Source organism: Palaemon carinicauda, chromosome 5 (assembly GCF_036898095.1).
Source record: "Palaemon carinicauda isolate YSFRI2023 chromosome 5, ASM3689809v2, whole genome shotgun sequence".
In the NCBI taxonomy this organism is placed as follows: domain Eukaryota; kingdom Metazoa; phylum Arthropoda; class Malacostraca; order Decapoda; family Palaemonidae; genus Palaemon; species Palaemon carinicauda.
In genome coordinates this window covers 168,595,846-168,615,176 of record NC_090729.1, presented here as the reverse complement: position 1 = coordinate 168,615,176, position 19,331 = coordinate 168,595,846, and the positions used below count along the sequence as shown (strand labels likewise).

Sequence of the window (19,331 nt, the reverse complement as noted above, 5' to 3'; positions counted from 1 at the left end):
TTGTTATTCAAGGATTCTATCTTCACGGATTTAGTAATTCACGATACAGAGAATAGTCCTTTTCTGTATAAATGACTGTAGTAAGTATTGTTGCCCAATATATTCCCCAATCTCATATTCTGATTAAGATCACAAAAAATCTTGCAGGATGTATTTAAACTTAAGGAGACCTCCAATCTTTAAGGGGTTGTAGAAAATACCTTTTTAGTACACAAGTAGCCTACATGTTACTCAGTAAGGCACCAAGTCCTTCCCTACGTAGTCAGAGATTAAAGAATACATACAGTAAGGATACAATTACTGTATTTTCTATAGGCACAAAAAAATCAATAAAGATGTCCTAACTTTAAAAAAAGACAACATTTTATATTTTAGTTCTGAAAACATTTAAGTGGCTCTGGAAAAAGTCACTTTGAATTAAATTTGACTTGACTACATGTTAGATATAGGCCCCACATAATAAGATTTGTTCCGACACTAAATACAAACCCTTTTGCTCTTATTAGGAATATACTTTTTGGTAAAGCTGGAAGACTAGCCATAAGACTTATACTGAGGTGGGTTAGGGGGTTTAGTACCAGCTACCCCATTCACATATACACCTATGTTCTATCGCCACTTTTACTTTAGGCTCGACCGAGAGTGGACGTTCTTTTCTCTCTACCGCCCAACCTTTTTTGACTGGCTTTTGACTAATTTATTCTTTTAGGTTTTGTTTATTTCTCGCAGGTGTGAGTGTTGCTGTTTTGGAAATGGCGTAGTGTGGGGTTTTCCTCAAGGGCGGAGAACCCTTTCTCACGATCTCTTCCTCTCTGACGCCGGACAACCCTTAGTCGGGTACACTCCCCCCCCCCTTCCCCTAGTGCAGCTGCTCGGTCCTCCTCCGCATGGGAGTCGTTCACTATGTAGATACTCCTTCATCGCATGAAGCAGATGTTGCTTGCTCCTTGCGAGTTTGACTGCGGGAAGGCCGCTTGCGGCAGACCCAGAATGTGACTAAGGCCTTTCTTCTCTACATTGACGACTATGCACTCCCTAGTTCTACAATGGCTGCCAGCGGAGGGAGTGCAAAGTCCGAAACTTGTTCCCGCTCCTCTTTGTGGACACCTTTCCTGTTTGTGGATTAGGTATTCTCCCGAGTGGTTTTCATCAAAGCTGACAATGACGCACTCCTTAGTTCTGCGATGACAGCTGGAAGTGGGAGTGCAAAGTCTGAAGCATGTTCTTGCAACTTTCAGGGGCCACCTTTCGCATTCGCGGGTTAGGTTTTTCTCCCGAGTGGTTTTCTTCAGCGTTAACAATGTCACACTCTATTGTTCGGCTAATGCAGCTAGCTTAGGAGTGCAAAGTCAAAAACCTGTTCCTGTGGAAGTTGTTGCTCCTGCCCCATCACCGCCTTCGTAGCCTGTGCCTGTGGCAGTTCTTGATCATCATGCTAACAGCTCAGCCGGCGTAAGAAGGGCAGAGCCCAAAGCTTTTTCCTACTTCTCATGGTGGACACTTTTCCTGTACGTGGGTTTGGTCCTCCTCGGAGGAAGTGTTTTTAGTCGGAGCATGAAGGTGATGTTGCTTGCCCCCAGTGAGATTTGACGCGCTCCAGCCTCAGCTTGTCCTGTTCCTCCCCAGGAGTGCTCGCCGTTCCCCCTGGGGAATCTAGATCTTCGGCAGAGCACAATCCGCACCTCATCACCCAGCGCTCTCCACCCTTACGTTACAGTACAGACAGGAGTGCCCAAGAGGACCATCTCGATCCAAAGAGGTTTTCTCATTCCGGATCCAGAAGCTCATAAGCTCGTGAACTAACCCCAACTCGCCACCTCATGTCAGCGAGTGAGCAATCCTGCTCGCCAGCGCATTCCAGTGCACACCCAGGTAGCGCGTGACCCAGCTGTTCATCATTGTCCACCAGAACGAGATCAACCCTCTGTTCGTGAGCGCACGCTAACGCGCTTCTACTCTTCGCACAACCCTGATGTACATCGTCTGCAAAATTGGGACCTTCCATCTGCTCGTGAGAATGCTCCTGCGCATCATTCTTCACCAGATCATCGCTACGCTCCCAGACAGTCCACCCGTGATCGTGAGAATATTCATTGTTCTTAGTGCGATCCACAGCGCACACGCGACCACCCTCCTGCGCGCAACCTGCAGTCTACTTGCGATCCCCACCTAGCACGTGATCACCATTCCATGCATGATGGCCTTTCTGCACCTTCTCCATGATCTTCTAGAGCAACGTGCGAGCCATCTCCTTTGCGCGTCCATCGTAGTGCGGATATCACATAGGCCTATATGAAAGAAGGGATATAGGGGAAAATAGATTGATATTAGGTGAGGAACAGGAAAGTGGGAAAATACTAAGCAAAATAATACGAAGGGAGACAATGCAAGACTATTTAAACTGAAAGGAATAGGCCGAACTTTATTTCGAAAGAAAAACAAAAACTGTCTACGAGTCAGAAGGGATTGTTTTCCCGCCAGGCCGCTACAGGCTGTTCTTTTACCTCCCCATAAGTTTTCACAAATATCGGGTTTTATTAATTCCATGTTTTTGGTAAATTCTGGTAATCAAAGAAAGTTTATAATAACATGTTTAACCTATGCTGAGTGTAATTTATCCAAATTTGTGTTAAAATATGTGAAAAATTACAAAATTACAAAGTGTGCATCCGAAAACAAGCTGCTGTCGTTGACTTCGGTGCATTGTGTTATTAAATTTAGACTTACCAAGACGATTCTTTATAATACATTTATTCTTTCTCATTGTTTATTGACAAAACATATATCTGATGGAGAAATATAGGTTAATAAATAAGTTTCGATTCACATTACTTGGTACTTATTCGAGAACAATGAAGGTATTCGGACAAAAATACTTCCGACCAATCAGGTATCAGGAACCTTTCCGAGTTAAAAGGCACCCATGTGAGTCGGTGCAAATATGCACCGCTAAAAAAAATAGACTATAGTATCCCTTGGGGTTACCAGTCGGGGATCCTCTTGAGGTGAACCCAGAAGCTGACCTCGGTCATTGTTCTCAGCTTGTGGTTTATGATGCGCATCCTCAAATTGAACTTGCTCAGCACACTTGGGGGCCTGTAGCCCATGAAGCACCGAGCTTTGCCATCCAGTGTAGAGCACCCGTTTCTTTTACAAGCAAGCTCCTCCTTACCTGAGTGGTCACCCCCATGGGGCTTTAAGAAACAAGTGCTGGATTCATCCATGCCCTGCTCCAGCTCTTCGGAGCATTGCTTTTCAGAATAAGTCGACAATAGGGTATGGAGGCTGTTTACAGTGATCGCCCCTCACCATCATGTCCATGGGACACATCAGGGCAGGATATTCAGAACCAGCTTCTTGGACTTCTTTCTCTCTCTCACGAGGAAGAACCCGTTTTCTTGCTGCGCATTAGATTACAGGTATCCAAGCTTAACCTTGCTCACCACCATACGAGCACGTGCCTCCTTCTGTAGGAGCGTGCAAGGTTACTCGCCAACTTCCTGCTGAGGCACTGGAGAGTGATCGTACTTTACCTCACGCTGCTTTGTTGCGTGGGTGCACAGACACAAGTCTCGCAAGGAGTCTTGCGTAGTGTTGCACACTTGTCCGCTAAGGATATGGGAGGTGGGAGGGCAAGCTACTCTTGCCGACAAAGGTCTACGTGCAACTGAGGTTAAGCATTCACAAACTCTTAGTGAGTTTACAGCTTGCGTTGCTTTGGTAATGCGCGCGTGCTCCCCAGCTTGCTTTGCTTAGCATGCACACGCTCCCCATCGTGTTATGGTTCGACAGTGAAAGAGCAGTCATAGGTGCACGCCACCTTGACTATACGTGGCACTTCGATTGCTCGCCAACGATCTCCTCACCATGCTGTGGTTAAGCAGTTTTGCTCATTGGTGTGTACCCTCTTTCACCTGTTTGCACTACTTTGGTAGTTTGCGAGAGCGTGTCTGTTCACGATTCCTCTGTGGCTCACTTTTAGAGCAATCAGATCTTACTAGCGAGCACGACAGGACATCTAGTCGTGCTCGCTCTTTGCTGCGTACGCCTGTTATGGAACGTAAGCTCGCTCACTCCCGCAGTGCCTCAGTGGGCGCTCCTTTGTTTACAAAGACCGCTCCCTGGTTATCAGACCTAGTTAAAACAGTGCAGCAGGGGGTGTCCAGACCAGCCCCAATACCACCTGTCGTACCTCCTGCGGGTAACTCCCGTAATCCTCTTGAGGCATCAAAGTCCTCTAGGAAGGGCAGCCCACCGTCTGATCTGAGACAGCAGCACTTCTGCTAGCCAGGTTCCTCTCTTACTGCTCCTCCTGCAAGGGATTGATGTCTCCTAAGCACCTATGATTCATCCTGAACATAGGAATAAGGGATTTTGACGAAGGAAAAATCTATTTCTGGGGAGAGACCTGTGACGCCCGGTGAAAAGTCCTTCTATCTACCTTTTCTGATATAAATCTTCCAAATATACCAGAGAAAAATAAAAGCATGGAATGCAGAGGTTACTAACCTCGCGCGAGCACCTCGTGAGTGTCGTGTCTACATCGGGGGCGTGTGAAAACCACTATTCACTGTTCCTTGAGACTCTGGTCAGTGAACAGATGAATCAATAGAATACTAATATCCAGTAACCACATAACATGTAACTATAACCTCATCGGTAAAATAATGTTAACCCCGGTTCTGAACGTCTGAGTCAGGGGTGGCCAACCTATGGCGCATGCGCCAACAGTGGCGCATTTCATGATTACAAGTGTCGCACTATACCCCAAGATAGTAAATTGAATGACTTTTTTTAAAATTGCTAATTATGTTCATATATTTGTTCCGTAACCGAAATACAAACCACGCTATTTACAAAGGGTTTACTTTTAGCGCAGCTGAAATGACGAGCCAATAGTTTTTAACGAGGGTTAATTACCCCCGCGCTAGTTAGCGGGGGGTGGGGAAGGGTAGCTTGCTACCCCTCCCCCCTCCACACACCGGTGACTTGCTTCACTTCACTTTTGGCTCGGCGGTGATCAGACGTGTCTGTTCATCGCCTTCGCTGACAGCCTTTAATTTTCTTCTTTTTCTTTACAGCTTGTGTGATTGGTTGGAAGTTGACCTTCAGTTATTTTCTTTTATTTAATATGCGGACATGCCCTGGAGTTGCCGGCCGTCCTTGTGGGACTTTCATGTCGGACGTGAGTACGGATCCTCACACCCTCTGCCCTCAATGTCGGGGCCGACGGTGCGACCAGGATAACATGTGCCGTGAGTGTAGGGAGTGGTCTGCCTCCCAGTGGGAGAGGTTTGGCCGTCGGCGTAAGAAGAAGTCCAAGAGAGACCGTTCTCCTCCGGGGTTAGCCTTGAAGGAGGAAGGTTCTCGGGACTCTTCTTCCGCCGCCCAAACCTCCTCCGAAGCTCCCCCTCGTCCGCCTCCTAAGGAGAGTCGTCCGAGTGGGAGCGCAGGCCCTTGTTCTGTTTCCCTACCTTCGGTGGGGGGAGAGGGCGTCGCCTCCCATAGCGAGGCGGTTCCCCCTCCTCCTCCGGGGGAGGTTATTGATAATAATTCTTTATCCAGTGATGATCTGTTGCAGATTTGGTCGTCCCTGGGGCTTAAGGGCTTGCCCTCCAGGGTCGCTCTTATTGACCTTGTCTCGTTGGGGGCCGCTGTTAAACAGTCGCCGGTGGTAGCGGAGGTAGACCCTCTGTCTATTGTCGACGTCGTGGTGACAGAGGCCTCCGACGTGGCTGGGCCTTCCGACGCAGGTGCTGTTGCTGGTGATGGTGCTCTAGGCTCTCCTCCTCCTTCCGTGCATCCTTCGAAGGGGGAAGTGAGTCCTTCGGTCTCGACTGCTGCCCAGCTTCCTTCTGAGGGAAGTGTTTTGAAGGAGACTCCCCTTCGGAGGACCGATGGTCCCGACGATCTCCCCCGAGGCCGCCTCCGCCGTAAGGCTCACCGCCCTCTACGCCACAAGGGCCTCCCTTCCCCTTACAGGGGGACTAAGAGGCGCCTTTTTGGGTCTTCGTCCTCCGGGGGGGACTCTCCTCGTCAGCCTCAACCGACTACTCCGCCCTCCTTGAACCTCTCTGCGGACCGCTCTCCATCTCCTGCCGGATCTTCGCCTTCTGGAGAACTCGTCACCCGACGGGCAACGGTCCCTTCGGGGCTAAGGGATTCTTCCCTTACGCGAGCAGGGCCAGCGCACAAGCGCTCTCCTGCTCGCCAGCGATCTCCTGCTCGTCGACGATCTCCTGCTCGCCAGCGATCTCCTGCTCGTCGACGATCTCCTGCTCGCCAAGACTCTCCTGCTCGCCGACGCTCACCTGCTCGTCGGCTCTCTCCTGAGGTTCGCCCCCCTCGCCAGCGCTCTCCTGCTCGTCAGCTCTCTTCCGAGCGTCAGCGCTCATTTGAGGACCATCGCCCTGCGGTCTCTGACCACCCTTTAGTTCCTGCTGAACTCCCTGCTCACCATCGTGTGTCAGAAACACATGTTCGCCAACGCGCCAGCGATCTTCCCGTTCCTGCTCGTGAACCTATCCTCTCACAGGACACGCGTCGACCTTCTGCTCGCCAGCGATCACCAGCTCGCCAGCGATCACCAGCTCGCCAGCGATCACCAGCTCGCCAGCGATCACCAGCTCGCCAGCGATCACCAGTTCGCCAGCGATCACCTTCACATGCTGCCCGCCATCGCACGAACCTGCCTGATCGCCCGCTTACGCATGCTGCTCCTCATCGCAATACCCTGAACGATCGCCCTCCTGCGGATGCTGATCACCATCGCACAACCCTGCACGATCGCCCGCTTTCGCATGCTGCTCGCCATCGCACAACCCTGCACGATCGCCCGCTTTCGCATGCTGCTCCTCATCGCAATACCCTGAACGATCGCCCTCCTGCGGATGCTGATCACCATCGCACCCTTTCACGCGATCATTCACCTGCGCATGCTGCCCGCCATCGCACAACCCTGCACGATCGCCCGCTTTCGCATGCTGCTCCTCATCGCACAACCCTGAACGATCGCCTTCCTGCGGATGCTGATCACCATCGCACCCTTTCACGCGATCATTCACCTACGCATGCTGCTCGCCATCGCACAACCCTGAACGATCGCCCGCTTACGCATGCTGCTCCTCATCGCTCAACCCTGAATGATCGCCCTCTTGCGCGCAATCATTCACCTTCACATGCTGCTCGCCATCGCTTACCATCACGTGATCATTATCGCCAGCGATCTTCTTCACCTACGCGGCAGCACGATCCCTCGCCGTCGCGCCATCGCTTGCGTTCGTCGCCTCGGACACGTGTTCCTTTACCTGCCCACCCTCACGCCCACTCGCCTGCGCGCCCGCGCGATCGCTCGCCTGCGCGCCCGCGCGATCGCTCGCCTGCGCGCCCGCGCGATCGCTCGCCTGCGCGCCCGCGCGATCGCTCGCCTGCGCGCCCGCGCGACCGCTCGCCTGCGCGCCCGCGCGACCGCTCGCCTGTACGCCCGCGCAACCATTCGCCTTTGCGCGACCGTTCACCCTCGCGCGACCATAGTTCGCGGCGAATTCCACAGCCGGTGGTAGCAGCAGGGACGCGTGCTCCTAGACGGCACTCGGGATCACCTCCATCCAAGCACAGGTTGGTATTGCAGGACGAGGACAGGTCATTACAACATTCTTCCCCACCTTCTTTTCAGGCAGGTACCGTCGTGTCCACTCCAAAGGATCGCCCGATCCCTTTCACCTTAGCGAGGATTTCGGACTCTGTGTCCTTTGAGCAGCAGACTTGGTTTGGTCCGCTGGCACGGGCGTTAGTGAGGGTTATGAAACCAGCACTCGCCGGCCAGGGTGACAAACCAGCGGCTGTCTCTCCTTCGCTGAAGAGAAAGAGAGGAGTGGACTTCGTGGTGACTTCCCCCAGGGCGAAGTTGGTTCCCAAGAGGTCGGTCTCGAGGGTTCCCTCTCCTGCACGAGTACTCTCTCCTTCTCCCGTGGACGAGGCCTTTCCGTCCTCAGGTGAGTCCAGTGGACCGGTAGTCTTCCCCCCGGCACCAGGGGGGGAGACTTCGCTTCAGGCAGGAGAATTGTCTCGTGAGGAAGGGGCCCCTCGAACCTCGTTGTTGGGATCCTGTATCCCTCCTAGGAGGGAGCCCAAGGATTCCAAGACCATCCCTAAATCCTCTGCAAGGATTCGACAGGAACCCATGACTACCCAGGGGAATGTCCACGTATCACCCCAGGAAGAGATTCCTGGGGCAGGAGACTTAGCTGCCAGCCCACAGGGAGGAGAACAGCAAGAGTCCGAACATGCCTTCTGGCAGGTCCTAAGCCTGATAAGGCAACTTAACAGTCTTACGGATCCAGTCATCCCCCCCCGTGAAGGCAAAGACACAATTCTGGATGAAGTGTTCGACGTTCGGAAGGCCCCTAAGACCAGTGCAGCTCTGCCCTGGTCTCGGGGGCTGAAGAGTGCCAGAGCTAGGGCCAATGCTCAGCTCGCACTTCTTGCCTCCTCCAGTCGTTCCACTGCCGGGAACAAACTCATCCCTCCTCCTCGCCTTCAGCAGAGGAGGTATTTCGAGATCCTGGGTGAGCACAACCTCGCTCTTCCGCTCCATCACTCTGTGGAGGAGCTGGCGAAGGGAGTTCCCTTGGAGAAACTCTCTGCCCGGCAGGTGTCGTTCTCGGCGGCAGAGATCCTTAACCACGAGAAGGTCGCTAAGTGTGCCATGCAGGCCACTTCGTGGCTGGACTTCTGGTTAGGATCTCTGGGCATCCTATTGCGATCTGAGGACTTGTCCAAGGAGACCAATAGGAAGGCCCTAGAGACCTTCTTGCTCTCGGGCACCCGCTCCATCGAGTTCTTGGCGCACCAGGTTACCACCCTGTGGGCCAACTCGGTGTTGAAGCGTCGCGATGCTGTGTCCGAGAGATTCCATCCGAAGGTCCCCGCCGTAGATGTGTGTAGGCTCCGACATGCCTCCCTCCTGGGGGAGAGCCTGTTTGAGCCTCAAGACTTGGAGCGAACGGCTGAGAGGTGGAGGAAATCCAGCACGGACTCCCTCCTCCACAGGGCCCTTACAACTCGGCCCTATAAGCCTCCAGCCCCGCCACAACAGCAGCAACAGCCTCGTAAGGCTCCAAAACAGGCACCGGCAGCTAAGAAAGTGGTGTCTAAGCCCCAGCCCTTTCCAGCCAAGGTCAAGAGGGGTGGTAAGTCCTCCAGGGGAGGCAAGACTTCTAGGGGTGGCGGCCGCGGCCGCAAGCCCTAGGGGTGGCAGTCCCCCTGCGTGTCCACCTGTGGGGGGATGCCTTCAGCGTTGCGTCCGCAGGTGGCAACATCTCGGGGCCGATGCTTGGACGATCTCGGTGATCGGCCAAGGTTATCGCGTCCCGTTCACGTCATCTCAACCTCCCCTGACAGCGAATCCAGTGTCGTTGAGCTCCTATGCCATGGGATCGGCAAAGGGGCTGGCCCTTCAGGCCGAAGTCAAGACCATGTTCGAGAAGGGTGCTCTCCAGGAGGTCGTGGACGGCTCTCCAGGCTTCTTCAGTCGACTCTTTCTTGTAAAGAAGGCTACTGGAGACTGGAGACCCGTCATCGATCTCTCGGCTCTGAACAGGTTTGTCAAACAAACCCGGTTCAGCATGGAGACAGCAGACACAGTCAGACTTGCGGTGAGACCACAAGACTTCATGTGTACACTGGATCTAAAGGACGCGTACTTCCAGATCCCAATCCATCCGTCTTCCAGGAAGTACCTGAGATTCTGCCTAGACAACAAGATCTACCAGTTCAAGGTGCTGTGTTTCGGTCTCTCCACAGCTCCTCAGGTGTTCACCAGAGTGTTCACCCTGATTTCGACTTGGGCGCACAGGAACGGCATTCGTCTCCTTCGTTACCTAGACGATTGGCTGATCCTAGCAGACTCGGAGTCGACCCTTCTTCGACACCGAGACAGGCTTCTAGATCTTTGCCAGGATCTGGGGATCGTGGTAAACCTCGAGAAGTCCTCTCTGCAGCCGTCCCAGCGACTGGTTTATCTAGGCATGCTAATAGACACCAATCTCCACAAAGCCTTTCCATCAGACGACCGGATAGCAAGGCTGAGGAGGGTGGCGGAACCTTTCCTCAGGCGAAAAGAACTCCCCGCCCAATCGTGGTTGCGTCTCTTGGGCCACCTATCCTCCCTGGCCCGTCTGGTTCCAAACAGCCGCCTCAGGATGAGATCCCTTCAATGGCGGCTCAAGTCCCGGTGGAATCAAGGATCCGATTCCCCGGACACTCTGATCCCAATGGGGTCTCTGGAACAGACGGACTTGCGGTGGTGGCTGGCCGACGAGAACCTGCGAAAGGGAGTGAGTCTTCTCGTCCTTCCCCCGGAATTGACTCTGTTTTCGGACGCGTCAAAAGAAGGGTGGGGGGCGCACGTTCTGAACCAGAGGGCCTCAGGCCTTTGGTCAGAATCAGAAAAGTGCCTACACATCAACCTGCTAGAATTGAAGGCCGTCTTTCTGGCCCTTCAACAGTTCCAACGGTTCCTGGCGGGTCACTCCGTGGTGGTGATGAGCGACAACACCACGGTAGTGGCTTATATCAACAAGCAGGGAGGCACTTTTTCGCAACAGCTATCCCATCTTGCAGTAGAGACTCTGAGGTGGACCGAAACCCACTCGATAACACTATCAGCTCGCTTCATTCCTGGCAAGAGGAATGTGCTCGCCGACAGTCTGAGCAGGGCTTCGCAGATAGTGAGTACCGAGTGGTCTTTGGATCCTCAGATAGCCAACAAAGTCCTGACTTTGTGGGGTTCCCCGACGGTGGACTTGTTCGCGACAGCCTTGAACTTCAAGCTGCCCCTGTACTGCTCACCAGTCCCGGACCCCAAGGCACTCTGGCAAGATGCTTTCCAGCAACGGTGGGACAACATCGACGTGTACGCCTTCCCACCATTCTGTCTGATGAGAAGGGTGCTCAACAGGACCAGACTATCGGTCAACTGTTCCATGACTCTAGTAGCTCCGCTATGGCATCACGCGGAATGGTTTCCGGACCTTCTGCAACTCCTGACGGAACTCCCAAGGGAGCTTCCTCCACGACACGAGCTTCTCAGACAACCCCACTCCGGTGTCCCTCACAGGGCCGTAGCCTCGCTTCGGCTTCACGCCTGGAGACTATCCAGCGTCTCCTCGCGGAGAGAGGCTTTTCGCAACAGGTTGCGGAGAGAATGTCTCGGCACCTGCGAAGGTCCTCTGAGGGAGTCTACCAAGCGAAGTGGAGAGTCTTTTGTGGTTGGTGTCGTGGAAGGGGTATCTCTCCACTCGATGCCACTATTCCAGCAATAGCGGACTTCCTTGTGTATCTGCGAGAAGAAATGCGCCTTTCTGTCTCGGCAGTGAAAGGCTATCGCTCAGCCTTAAGCTTGGCCTTCAGATTGAAGGGCGTGGATATTTCTTCATCGCTAGAACTCTCTTTACTCATACGTAGCTATGAGCTTACCTGCCCCCAGTCGGAAGTGAGACCCCCTCCTTGGAACGTGGTTCGAGTTCTCAGGTCTCTCAAGAGACCTCCCTTCGAGCCATTACGCCAGGCCTCCGATCGCCACCTGTCTTGGAAGACGGCTTTCCTACTCGCCTTGGCCTCGGCCAAGCGAGTTAGTGAACTTCATGGTCTCTCGTACGACATCGCCCATTCAAGGGGATGGGGGGAGGTAACGTTCAGGTTCGTCCCTGAGTTTGTGGCCAAGACTCAGAATCCTGGAGTGCCGGATCCTCGGTTCGACTCTTTCAGGATCGCGAGTCTCCGTTCTGTAACAAACGACCCAGACCAGCTGCTACTATGCCCAGTGAGGTGTCTGAGGTACTACTTGAAGAGAACGGCTGCAGTCCGTCCTCATGTGCGAGCTTTGTTTGTGAGCACAGGCAGGACAAAGAGGAGGGTCACAAGGAACACCATCTCTGCTTGGATTCGTAGGGTTATCCACCATGCCCTGAATCCTGACCCTCCTCCGTCACGTCGCCCTCGGGCCCACGATGTCAGGGGTATTGCTACATCCCTGGCCTTCAAGAGAAACTTCTCTGTGACGCAGGTACTTCAAGCGGGGGTCTGGAAGCGTCAAACGACCTTCACAGCCCACTACCTGCAAGACGTGACCCACAGGAGCCTCGATACGTTCTCTATCGGCCCTGTGGTGGCTGCACAACAGCTGGTCTAACCTCAGGCTCCTTTTTGGACAAGTAGCAGTAGGTTGAGGGCGTTGTTACCCGGTCTTAGTCTGTGTGAATGAAAGAGTATGTCTGACCCTTACTTCTTTCTTCATTCTCCCCTCTCTTGGGGAAGCAGCATCCTGGTCCTCGCATAGCTGACCTCGACCTCTGCAGGTAACCCATGCTTCTTTGTGCTCCTAGTATTAAGCTTAATACTGTTGCGTCTCCCATACCCTGACGAGGTGGTATGGGGAACGTCCTATCCTAGAATTCCTATCTGAAGGTCTCAAGGTCAACTTCATAGGACGAGTCACACTCTCCTCCTCACACTACTTATGTAGGCCACTCGTTCCTAGCGATGCTAGGAACCTGTGAGGTACAGGGGCTCCCTCTCTCTAGTGCTGCTCACTAAGGGATCGAGCCCCCGGGCAAGCCGAAGTCAGTAAGGCTGGGGACTTTCCACCCTTCCTAAGGGGTAAGTCACCCTTTGTAAATAGCGTGGTTTGTATTTCGGTTACGGAACAAATGACAAATTCGAAGATAATTTGTATTTTTCCTAACCATACAAACCTTAGCTATTTACACATATGTGCCCGCCATCCCTGACCCCCAAGTCAAGTCCTACCTCTAAGTGAAGTGAAGCAAGTCACCGGTGTGTGGAGGGGGGAGGGGTAGCAAGCTACCCTTCCCCACCCCCCGCTAACTAGCGCGGGGGTAATTAACCCTCGTTAAAAACTATTGGCTCGTCATTTCAGCTGCGCTAAAAGTAAACCCTTTGTAAATAGCTAAGGTTTGTATGGTTAGGAAAAATACAAATTATCTTCGAATTTGTCATTTTCATAAGGAGTTCAAGAATAGCTAATGAATATTACCAACGCAAATTCAAAGTGTCATTAAAGTAAGTACAGTTTACTTTGTATTCATGTTAAATCCTTTCCTTTACAGCTAAAACCAAAGATTGGCCACCCGTGGTCTGAGTGATCTCTGTTTCCACCGGAGATCCGGTGAGAAAGGTCCGTCACAGTGAAAACGTGAACATCAGAGGAAATCTAATATTAACCTCAATGCTGAACGCCTGTACGATATCCGGTTAAGCCGGAGATTCGATGAAAAGGACCGTAATAACGATATTGTGATTATTCATGAAAAAGGGTTCATACCCTGGTTCTGATCGTCTGATTGATCAAAATGTTAACTCCGGTTCTGATCGACTGAATGATCTCTGTTTGTACCGGAGAACCAGTGACTAAGGCCCGTCATCGTGATATCGTGACCGTCATCGGTACGATAACATTAACCTCAATTCTGAATGTCTGTGTTATCTCCAGTGAAGCCGGAGATTCGATGAAAAAAGGGGCCGTAATAGTGTAATTGTGATCAAACATGACAAAGGTTCGTGTGCAAAAGGCCTCAGCCGCAGTCTGAGTGCCGGATTTCACCGTTGCACTCCAAATATCTGACAAGTTCTCACCTAATGAGTATCCATTATAGCGGAGTATAACTCAAGGCGGAGCTAAGGGTGTCGGCATAAAACGACCCCAATTAATGACTCATACACTAACGTAACCTATTAATAGTGCTAGCTATATTAACAGTAACCACATCAATAAAACGTGTATAACATTAAACGTAATATCATCAACTCGGATAATAAGAGGAGGCATGAATAACTCGTGAGCATAAAAAAACGGAAAACGGGAAATCCACCTCTGTTACTCGAGCTAATAAAGAAAACGAGAGAAGGGGTAACTCGTATCTGTAGAACAGGAAACGAGCCCTCTATGCTCTCGCTCTCAAGGTTACATAATAAAAAACCAACATCACACAATAGTATGATAAGAAAAATAATAAAATTGATTGCTTTTTTCTTAGTAATTGTAATAACCAAGAACGAAGAATAACGACAACGTAACAAATAAACAAAGATTTAGTCTAAATCGAGCATCCTGAGGCGAGTACAAAACTAAACAAAGACTAAATCGCTATTCTTCGTAGGTCCAAATTGGACTTGCTAGCAAATAAATACCATAGTAAAAACTAGTAATAATAAAATTGGTCATAAAACGTAAGTGATATAACCTAGATGACAGAGTACCAGATGGGCAATAATAACTTGAAAAATGATATTAAACTGATAATAAAATTGGTCATAAAAAATTAGTGATATAACCTAGATGACAGAGTACCAGATGGGCAATAATAACTTGAAAATTTACCGAAGCGAACACAACCCAAAATGGCTGCCGATACCGAGGCAGGCCAATCGCTTCCAAAATTAAAAACCACAATACTGGAAACAGAACAAATGCCCGGTACTGCAATAAGATGTCAAAAAAACTATGGTACTTAACATTGGTAAAGGTGAAGTAGCAACGTCAGTCGTGTTGAATTAACGACAAACACTTAGAAAAACACTGGGCCAAAAAATCTCAACTTTGCGGGCAAGTCCAAAACAGAAGGATGACCTGGAGGGTGTTCGTGTGGGTAGCGGTGGCGGGGTGCAAGTGTGGTTTCTGGGGTCTTTGTTACGGCCTGTCCCTTTGATGAAGGAGTTATCTAATTGGAAGACAGCCTGTGAATACAGTGTAGTGGTTTTCACACGCCCCCGATGTAGACACGACACTCACGAGGTGCTCGCGCGAGGGTAGTAACCTCTGCATTCCATGCTTTTATTTTTCTCTGGTATATTTGGAAGATTCATATCAGAAAAGGTAGATAGAAGGACTTTTCACCGGCCGTCACAGGTCGACCCAGAAATACCAGTTTAACCCTTTTACCCCCAATGAACGTGCTGGTACATTTCACAAAACTCATCCCTTTACCCCCATGGACGTACCGGTACGTCCTTGCAAAAAACTGATATTTACATTTCTTTGGATATTTTTGATAACTTTTTGAGAAACTTCAGGCATTTTCCAAAAGAATGAGACTAACCTGACCTCTCCATGACGAAAATTAAGGCTGTTAGAGCAATTTAAAAAAATATATATATTGCAAAATGTGCTTGAAAAAGAAAACGTCTGGGGGTTAAGGGTTAAAAAGTTCCAAATAGCTTGGGGGTAAAAGGGTTAAGGTACTCTGCTTCACCCTGTCCACAACCTCCCAGGTTTTCACAAGGTGGTTCTCCCTCATATCAAGCTGGGGAGTTTTGCTTCTATCTTGGGATTGTCGTAAATCATGAGAAGTATTCTCTGCAACCATCTCGGAAACTGGCATATCTCTGGATGCAAATAGACACCCAAAAAGGCAGTCTTACAGTATATAGACAGAATATAGAGACTAAAGCTGGCAACTCACCCCTTTTTAATGCAAGACTCTCTACCAGCACCTCAGTGGCTTTGCCCATTGGGGCGCTTAACCTCTTTAGAGCGTCTGGTTCCCTTCTGACTCGTAGACAGTTTTTTTTTTTTTTTTCGTAATAAAGTTCGGCCTATTCCTTTCAGTTTAAATAGTCTTGCATTGTCTCTCTTCGTATTATTTTGCTTAGTATTTTCCCACATTCCTGTTCCTCACCTAATATCAATCTATTTTCCCCTATATCCCTTCTTTCATATAGGCCTATGTGATATCCGCACTACGATTCCTTATGTTTTGTACCTTACGTCAGTAAGTATGTAAATAATAATAACAACATAAATTTTATGTTGTGTAGCAAGTATAACCTATTCTGTAAACCTGAAATTAAGCATAGTATTTTTTTTTTTTTATTCCCGTCTCTACACTATTTTAATGAGACTAGCACGTGCTTCCCTTCAAGCCATCACTTTCGACAGAGGATAAGAAATAAGGAATCTAAGTGCGGATATCCCATATATGAAAGAAGAGATATCGGGGAAAACAGATAGATATTAGGTGAGGAACAGGAAAGTGGGAAAATACTAAGCAAAATAATACGAAGAGACAATGCAAGGCTATTTAAACTGAAAGGAATAGACCGAACTATATTACGAAAGAAAAAAACTGGGTCTACGACAGTCAGAAGGGATTGTTTTACCGCCAGGCCGCTACAGGCTGTTCTTTTACCTCCCCATAAGTTTTCACAAATATCGGGTTTTATTAATTCCATGTTTTTGGTAAATTCTGTTAATCAAAGAAAGTTTATAATAACATGTTTATCCTATGCTGAGTGTAATTTATCCCAATTTGTGTTAAAATATGTGAAAAATTACAAAGCGTGCATCCGAAAACAAGCTGCTGTCGTTGACTTCGGCGCATTGTGTTATTAAATTTAGACTTACCAAGACGATTCTTTATAATACATTTATTCTTTCTCATTGTTTATTGACAAAACATATATCTGATGGAGAAATATAGGTTAATAAATAAGTTTCGATTCACATTACTTGGTACTTATTCGAGAACAATGAAGGTATTCGGACAAAAATACTTCCGACCAATCAGGTATCAGGAACCTTTCCGAGTTAAAAGGCACCCATGTGAGTCGGTGCAAATATGCACCGCTAAAAAAAATAGACTATAGTATCCCTTGGGGTTACCAGTCGGGGATCCTCTTGAGGTGAACCCAGAAGCTGACCTCGGTCATTGTTCTCAGCTTGTGGTTTATGATGCGCATCCTCAAATTGAACTTGCTCAGCACACTTGGGGGCCTGTAGCCCATGAAGCACCGAGCTTTGCCATCCAGTGTAGAGCACCCGTTTCTTTTACAAGCAAGCTCCTCCTTACCTGAGTGGTCACCCCCATGGGGCTTTAAGAAACAAGTGCTGGATTCATCCATGCCCTGCTCCAGCTCTTCGGAGCATTGCTTTTCAGAATAAGTCGACAATAGGGTATGGAGGCTGTTTACAGTGATCGCCCCTCACCATCATGTCCATGGGACACATCAGGGCAGGATATTCAGAACCAGCTTCTTGGACTTCTTTCTCTCTCTCACGAGGAAGAACCCGTTTTCTTGCTGCGCATTAGATTACAGGTATCCAAGCTTAACCTTGCTCACCACCATACGAGCACGTGCCTCCTTCTGTAGGAGCGTGCAAGGTTACTCGCCAACTTCCTGCTGAGGCACTGGAGAGTGATCGTACTTTACCTCACGCTGCTTTGTTGCGTGGGTGCACAGACACAAGTCTCGCAAGGAGTCTTGCGTAGTGTTGCACACTTGTCCGCTAAGGATATGGGAGGTGGGAGGGCAAGCTCCTCTTGCCGACAAAGGTCTACGTGCAACTGAGGTTAAGCATTCACAAACTCTTAGTGAGTTTACAGCTTGCGTTGCTTTGGTAATGCGCGCGTGCTCCCCAGCTTGCTTTGCTTAGCATGCACACGCTCCCCATCGTGTTATGGTTCGACAGTGAAAGAGCAGTCATAGGTGCACGCCACCTTGACTATACGTGGCACTTCGATTGCTCGCCAACGATCTCCTCACCATGCTGTGGTTAAGCAGTTTTGCTCATTGGTGTGTACCCTCTTTCACCTGTTTGCACTACTTTGGTAGTTTGCGAGAGCGTGTCTGTTCACGATTCCTCTGTGGCTCACTTTTAGAGCAATCAGATCTTACTAGCGAGCACGACAGGACATCTAGTCGTGCTCGCTCTTTGCTGCGTACGCCTGTTATGGAACGTAAGCTCGCTCACTCCCGCAGTGCCTCAGTGGGCGCTCCTTTGTTTACAAAGACCGCTCCCTGGTTATCAGACCTAGTTAAAACAGTGCAGCAGGGGGTGTCCAGACCAGCCCCAATACCACCTGTCGTACCTCCTGCGGGTAACTCCCGTAATCCTCTTGAGGCATCAAAGTCCTCTAGGAAGGGCAGCCCACCGTCTGATCTGAGACAGCAGCACTTCTGCTAGCCAGGTTCCTCTCTTACTGCTCCTCCTGCAAGGGATTGATGTCTCCTAAGCACCTATGATTCATCCTGAACATAGGAATAAGGGATTTTGACGAAGGAAAAATCTATTTCTGGGGAGAGACCTGTGACGCCCGGTGAAAAGTCCTTCTATCTACCTTTTCTGATATAAATCTTCCAAATATACCAGAGAAAAATAAAAGCATGGAATGCAGAGGTTACTAACCTCGCGCGAGCACCTCGTGAGTGTCGTGTCTACATCGGGGGCGTGTGAAAACCACTATTCACTGTTCCTTGAGACTCTGGTCAGTGAACAGATGAATCAATAGAATACTAATATCCAGTAACCACATAACGTAACTATAACCTCATCGGTAAAATAATGTTAACCCCGGTTCTGAACGTCTGAGTCAGGGGTGGCCAACCTATGGCGCATGCGCCAACAGTGGCGCATTTCATGATTCAAGTGTCGCACTATACCCCAAGATAGTAAATTGAATGACTTTTCTTTAAAATTGCTAATTATGTTCATATATTTTCATAAGGAGTTCAAGAATAGCTAATGAATATTACCAACGCAAATTCAAAGTGTCATTAAAGTAAGTACAGTTTACTTTGTATTCATGTTAAATCCTTTCCTTTACAGCTAAAACCAAAGATTGGCCACCCGTGGTCTGAGTGATCTCTGTTTCCACCGGAGATCCGGTGAGAAAGGTCCGTCACAGTGAAAACGTGAACATCAGAGGAAATCTAATATTAACCTCAATGCTGAACGCCTTTACGATATCCGGTTAAGCCGTAGATTCGATGAAAAGGACCGTAATAACGATATTGTGATTATTCATGAAAAAGGGTTCATACCCTGGTTCTGATCGTCTGATTGATCAAAATGTTAACTCCGGTTCTGATCGACTGAATGATCTCTGTTTGTACCGGAGAACCAGTGACTAAGGCCCGTCATCGTGATATCGTGACCGTCATTGGTACGATAACATTAACCTCAATTCTGAATGTCTGTGTTATCTCCAGTGAAGCCGGAGATTCGATGAAAAAAGGGGCCGTAATAGTGTAATTGTGATCAAACATGACAAAGGTTCGTGTGCAAAAGGCCTCAGCCGCAGTCTGAGTGCCGGATTTCACCGTTGCACTCCAAATATCTGACAAGTTCTCACCTAATGAGTATCCATTATAGCGGAGTATAACTCAAGGCGGAGCTAAGGGTGTCGGCATAAAACGACCCCAATTAATGACTCATACACTAACGTAACCTATTAATAGTGCTAGCTATATTAACAGTAACCACATCAATAAAATGTGTATAACATTAAACGTAATATCATCAACTCGGATAA

General features: G+C 49.4%; 1 protein-coding gene across 1 annotated transcript in view; it reads left to right on the top strand.

The window, feature by feature from the left end:
* Positions 1 to 19,331, top strand: part of LOC137641599 (probable glutamate receptor) — a 144,824-nt gene that overhangs the window by 46,409 nt on the left and 79,084 nt on the right. The gene's annotated exons all lie outside the window — the stretch shown is intronic.